General features: G+C 40.6%; 1 protein-coding gene across 4 annotated transcripts in view; it reads left to right on the forward strand.

Moving 5' to 3' along the window:
• The first annotated feature begins 3,651 nt into the window (after window positions 1-3,651).
• LOC103467731 (verprolin) overlaps window positions 3,652-5,821 on the forward strand; it is a 24,472-nt gene continuing 22,302 nt past the window's right edge. For 2 of the 4 annotated variants that reach the window (XM_008414383.2, XM_008414385.2), the window contains exon 1: window positions 3,655-4,069. The gene's annotated coding sequence lies outside the window, so the exon portion shown is untranslated. Of the gene's footprint in view, window positions 4,070-5,821 lie in introns of all 4 variants that reach the window. The other 2 variants (XM_008414388.2, XM_008414386.2) reach the window with 2 other exon arrangements.

The raw sequence follows: 5,821 nt of genomic DNA on the forward strand, positions 1-5,821 counted from the left end.
GGTCAGCTTGACCTTGTTTATTTTTGTTTTTAACTTAACAAGGAATGAGTCCAATTTAAGTGAATATTTAGTCTTTTTTTAAGTGAAACATTGTTTTTATTTGTGRAATATATTGTTAAATGCTTCATTGTTTTTCATAGATTTTATTCCATTCTACTCTGTACATGGTTCTCTTGTGACGTCAAACTTMTGGGAACTTTGAAGCTGACGGCCATCTTGTTAAGTATCTGTAACTAACTAATGGCAGTTGCTATGGAGTTGCTATGACAACAATAAACAAGCCACAAGCTTAGGACTAGCTCTCACCTCGTTCCTATCTAACTTAGAGAAAAATATGAGTACATACATATAAGTGCAGTTTGTTTCATATACTGTCATTTTGTTGGTTTCACCTTTGCTTTGCGCTTGCCTACTAAGATGGCGGTTCAGTGGCGCAGATCACTTCCAGTTTGAACCTCCCAATTGTTGAACTACATTTGATGGGCACTGCGCCATTACCTAGCAACCCAAGAAGAGATCCAGCACATTTGGTCAGATGGTTTTACCACTGCATGCGCTGTACAATGGCTACTGGAAAAGACAAGTTTTGTTTATTTCTTAACATAAAGAAACCACGTGCTGCATTCTTGTTGGRTGTRKAGAAGGCTCTACTAATGCTTTTCAAAGATGTACGGTTGTATAGTTGCTTATTTATTTGCAGCTATTTTCATGTGCGAGTGTAAACGTTGAGTTGGGGGCGTAGCAGCAGCAGCCTATTTAGATTTAAACAAAACAAACTATCTTATTCTGAAAGGAGCTGCAAATAAACCTGGCCAGACTAAAATCTCAATGATTTTGTGAAAAAAATGTGATGAACGTGTTTTGTATAGCCAATAAATCTGTCCTAGCCTTTTCAAGGAAGCACAGTAGTTCACCTTTAAATAGATGTGGAGATGTATATGCATGCAGTACACATAAGTAAGTGCTTTCTTGGCAGGACACTGGATTTCAGACCTTCAAAAGACCTCTCTGTTTGTTTCTGAGTGTGGCATGGATCGGCCCTCATACAGCAACACCGTCCGCTGCCTTCTGATAGGTGGCTCCTCATCCTCAGTGCTCTGAAGACTACAGCAGGTGGGGACAGTGGTGGAGCTGAAGGCTTCAAATGTGTTAAAAAAAAAAAACTAAACTAGACCAAAAGAAACACACACCACAGGTCACAAACAAACTGTGGGGGTTTTCTGGTGACACAGGATTTGAGTTTCAGTGTGCAGGAGTCAAAGTAGTCAAACTTCACTGTTAATTAAGTATTCATTATACTTTTAATTCATTTTGGACTCTGTGCTTTCACTTTTCTGCTTCCAACCAAATATTTTAATGATAAATAGCAATATTTCAGGTGTTTTGATTGACATTTAGCTGCAAACCTTTCTGTATTTCAGTCTAAATTACTCCAGAGCAACAACATTAAAGGGAACCTATTATTCTTCCCTCCCTTTTAAACAAATTAGGATAAGTCTATGTGTTATACAAAATATGTTCATTGCATAAAATTATTATTAGAAAAATAAATTTCACCTGCTTAGCTTTTCTATTTTTTAGCTCCTTTCAAAATTTAGRGCTCTGTCACTTTTATGCAAATAAGCTGGTGCTGGCCACGCCCCCAACTTGATGTTTACACTCGCACTTTTTAAACGTCAAGATGGCTGCAAATAGATGAGCAGTAAAACAACCGTACATCTTTGAAAAGCATTCGTAGAGCCTCCTGTATAACCAACAATAGTCCAGCAGGTGGTTTTTGGATGGAAAGTCAACAACAAAATACTTGTTTCTTCAAGCAGCCATTGTACACTGCAAAAAAGTCTCTAATTTACAGTAAATTTTACTGTATAAATACTGTAAAATTTTGGCAACCATAGCGGCCGCCATTTGAGTAAATCAGATACTTTTTTTACAGTGTACAGCTCGCAGGGTAAAACCAGCTGACCAAACGTGCTGGAATTCAGCTGGGGTTGCTAGGTAACGGGCAACCCCAGCTGTTGCTGTTGAATGTGACTCACATTCAASAATGAGTCACATTSTTGAATGTGACTCAACAATCAAGAGGATTTGGTAACAGCTTATTGTCCAGCCATAAAACATGAACTTATTGCCAAAACCTGGATGTGTTTTGTTTTTTTGTTTTTTTTTTTAAGCTCGGGTTGTTTTTAAAAGCAGTTGAGACCCTATTGGAAATACAAAAACGTGAAAAAATTCAAATTGTTTAGAATAAATCCCCTTAGAATGTAAAATTTACATTTTTTGCAGAGTTTTGGCATAACTGATGTTCTGAGTAAGTTGTTCTTTCAGNAAAAAAAAAAACTAAACTAGACCAAAAGAAACACACACCACAGGTCACAAACAAACTGTGGGGGTTTTCTGGTGACACAGGATTTGAGTTTCAGTGTGCAGGAGTCAAAGTAGTCAAACTTCACTGTTAATTAAGTATTCATTATACTTTTAATTCATTTTGGACTCTGTGCTTTCACTTTTCTGCTTCCAACCAAATATTTTAATGATAAATAGCAATATTTCAGGTGTTTTGATTGACATTTAGCTGCAAACCTTTCTGTATTTCAGTCTAAATTACTCCAGAGCAACAACATTAAAGGGAACCTATTATTCTTCCCTCCCTTTTAAACAAATTAGGATAAGTCTATGTGTTATACAAAATATGTTCATTGCATAAAATTATTATTAGAAAAATAAATTTCACCTGCTTAGCTTTTCTATTTTTTAGCTCCTTTCAAAATTTAGRGCTCTGTCACTTTTATGCAAATAAGCTGGTGCTGGCCACGCCCCCAACTTGATGTTTACACTCGCACTTTTTAAACGTCAAGATGGCTGCAAATAGATGAGCAGTAAAACAACCGTACATCTTTGAAAAGCATTCGTAGAGCCTCCTGTATAACCAACAATAGTCCAGCAGGTGGTTTTTGGATGGAAAGTCAACAACAAAATACTTGTTTCTTCAAGCAGCCATTGTACACTGCAAAAAAGTCTCTAATTTACAGTAAATTTTACTGTATAAATACTGTAAAATTTTGGCAACCATAGCGGCCGCCATTTGAGTAAATCAGATACTTTTTTTTACAGTGTACAGCTCGCAGGGTAAAACCAGCTGACCAAACGTGCTGGAATTCAGCTGGGGTTGCTAGGTAACGGGCAACCCCAGCTGTTGCTGTTGAATGTGACTCACATTCAASAATGAGTCACATTSTTGAATGTGACTCAACAATCAAGAGGATTTGGTAACAGCTTATTGTCCAGCCATAAAACATGAACTTATTGCCAAAACCTGGATGTGTTTTGTTTTTTTGTTTTTTTTTTTAAGCTCGGGTTGTTTTTAAAAGCAGTTGAGACCCTATTGGAAATACAAAAACGTGAAAAAATTCAAATTGTTTAGAATAAATCCCCTTAGAATGTAAAATTTACATTTTTTGCAGAGTTTTGGCATAACTGATGTTCTGAGTAAGTTGTTCTTTCAGTTAACAATTAATCGACTGATAAACAATAATCGTTTCAGCCCTACTTCAAATAATCTGAACATTCCCTTTAAAAACCCATTCATTAGTCCTCTAATTACATTACTCCATCTTCCCGGGAGGGGGCGCTGGAAACGAAAAGCCAGGTTAATAATTGGGGGGTCTCCAGCTCTGCCTGTGTCACATGGAAGCGCGGTAGCCGAGCTGAGGGGATGCGAGCCGAGATGGAGGGGGTTTAAGGGACCGAGGAGCTGAAACCTGGCAGTCGGAGATAATTTTGGAGTCGCATCATCATCATCATCAGCAGCAGCAGCAGCATCAGATCAGGATAAGGATAAAGGGGGGGACGCGGACTCGCAGGTTGAGCTCTTCCCAGCCTCCCCTCTTGGCTGGGGGTGCGCGGACAGGATGCCACATGAAGTGCGCTGCATCCCCGCTCTGTGAAGCCCGTGAAGAAGGTCTGGCGGTGATTATGCTCGCAGGGAGCTTGAGTCAGTCCGAGGGGAAGCAGAACCTGAAGGAAGCGACCGGAGCCGATGCTGCGCCTCTCCAAACCTCTGAGCTGAGTGAGTACGGGGGGCTGCTATAGCGCAAAGCAGAGTGTGACAGGCTGGAGGGGAGAGGAGGAGGAGGAGGAGGAGGAGGAAGAGCAGAGGAGGGGGGTGGGGGGTCATTCATGTACATATAGATTCAGCTCGATAAGCATCTTTTATTCTTCTAGGAAATGTAAGCTGCGTCTCTTTGTGTTTCCTTCATCCAACACAAACACACGTGCGCAGCCGCCTCAGCATCGCCGCATCGCCTCTTTATTTTGGGCTTTAACGCGCATTCATCTGAGAACTTCATTGTGTTTTAATGAGACGGAGGCGAGCTGGTGATCTTTTATTTATTTATTTTTTCTCTGTGTGTGTTTGAATGTGRAGCAAATRAAGATCATTAACGTTGGACCCTCCTTTAGCGTTCCTCCCTCACCCCCATCGTGGCTGATTAATAGGGGGTGTGGAGGGGAATCTGGCTTTGTCGCGTTAGTTACCAGCTGACCTCGGGGACACAGCATCCTCACTTTGATCTGGAAATTAATCGGAAACGCTTTGATGATTAAAGGAGGCAGAAAAGAGAACCGGGCTGCAGGCTCAGTGAAGCAAAACCCTGAAAATAAGCACTGCATCATAATGGATTTTCTTTTTTTTTTTTTTAGCTTCTACCTGCACCCAGAGACAAGAAAAAAACAAAATCCTCTTGCATGGAGGTCGGTGTCAGTCGGCATCAGTGGAGTGCTGGTTTGTAACCTGTTGTCAGCAGCATTGCTGCAGCTTGAGCCCAGAGGCGMGGCGAGCCGACCAGCCAGCAGGCTGAGTGTGATTGATGCCTGCTGAGCTGTTACCATCATGAGCTAGCCTCCCTGGACACGCACACACAGAGAAGCCCTTCATGCGTGAATATCTTTATTTTAGCAAATGAAGAAAAAAGGAAAACACACACTGAGCTGGGGCGTTGGTAGGACACAAGTTCTGACTGAAATTAGAGTTGAAATGTCCAGCTGACTGAGTGTTTTCACACCTGATTGTATGTTGATTGGTGATAAAGACTGCAACATTTATTACATGTTTTACATGTCCAGATGCTTTGTTTTGCTTCTACACTGAAACGTCCGTTCCCCTCCTYGCCTGTGGTGGCGCTGCAGCAAAAACCTGAATGWAAGRCACAAAAATCTAAACAACGTAAACAAAAATGGAGTAGCATCAGATTTTAGCGGTTGTAGGATTTCTTGTTTGTCTTTGGTAAAAGAAAAAAGGAACACRAGCCATTTCTCCCGCTAGAAGTAGATATGCGTGTTTGTTTTGGTTGCATTTACCCAGAATGCCCTGCGCTGTAGTCCACTTCCTGCTTTTGGAGCTTTCTCTGGTCTTCGTCCATCCATATATCCATTCGAACAGCAACAGAGTTCGTTGAACCAAACCGAGACCTACAGGTGTTTTCATAACGTATAGTCCGGTACACTCAGTTCCATTGAAAATCAAATTTGCAACATTTGATCCACTGTGGTTCACTTTCAYACTGCACTGTGTCAAACGAACCRAATTAATTGTAAAACCTGTTCCCCACTTCCCCTGTGGTGACGCTGCATCAAGAACTACTGAAGGAAATTACATGAAAACCTCTGAAGATGAAATCTGAGGTTGTTCATGAAGAAACGCAACTTCCTTCTTCACGAAATCTAAACAAAAATGGAGTAGCGTCAGATTTTAGTGGTTGTATAATTTGTCTTTATTAAAAGAGTGACCAATTTCTCAATTAACCAATTAGCATTCGCTTCC

The sequence above is a fragment of the Poecilia reticulata genome, linkage group LG7 (genome assembly GCF_000633615.1).
Source record: "Poecilia reticulata strain Guanapo linkage group LG7, Guppy_female_1.0+MT, whole genome shotgun sequence".
NCBI classification, from domain to species: domain Eukaryota; kingdom Metazoa; phylum Chordata; class Actinopteri; order Cyprinodontiformes; family Poeciliidae; genus Poecilia; species Poecilia reticulata.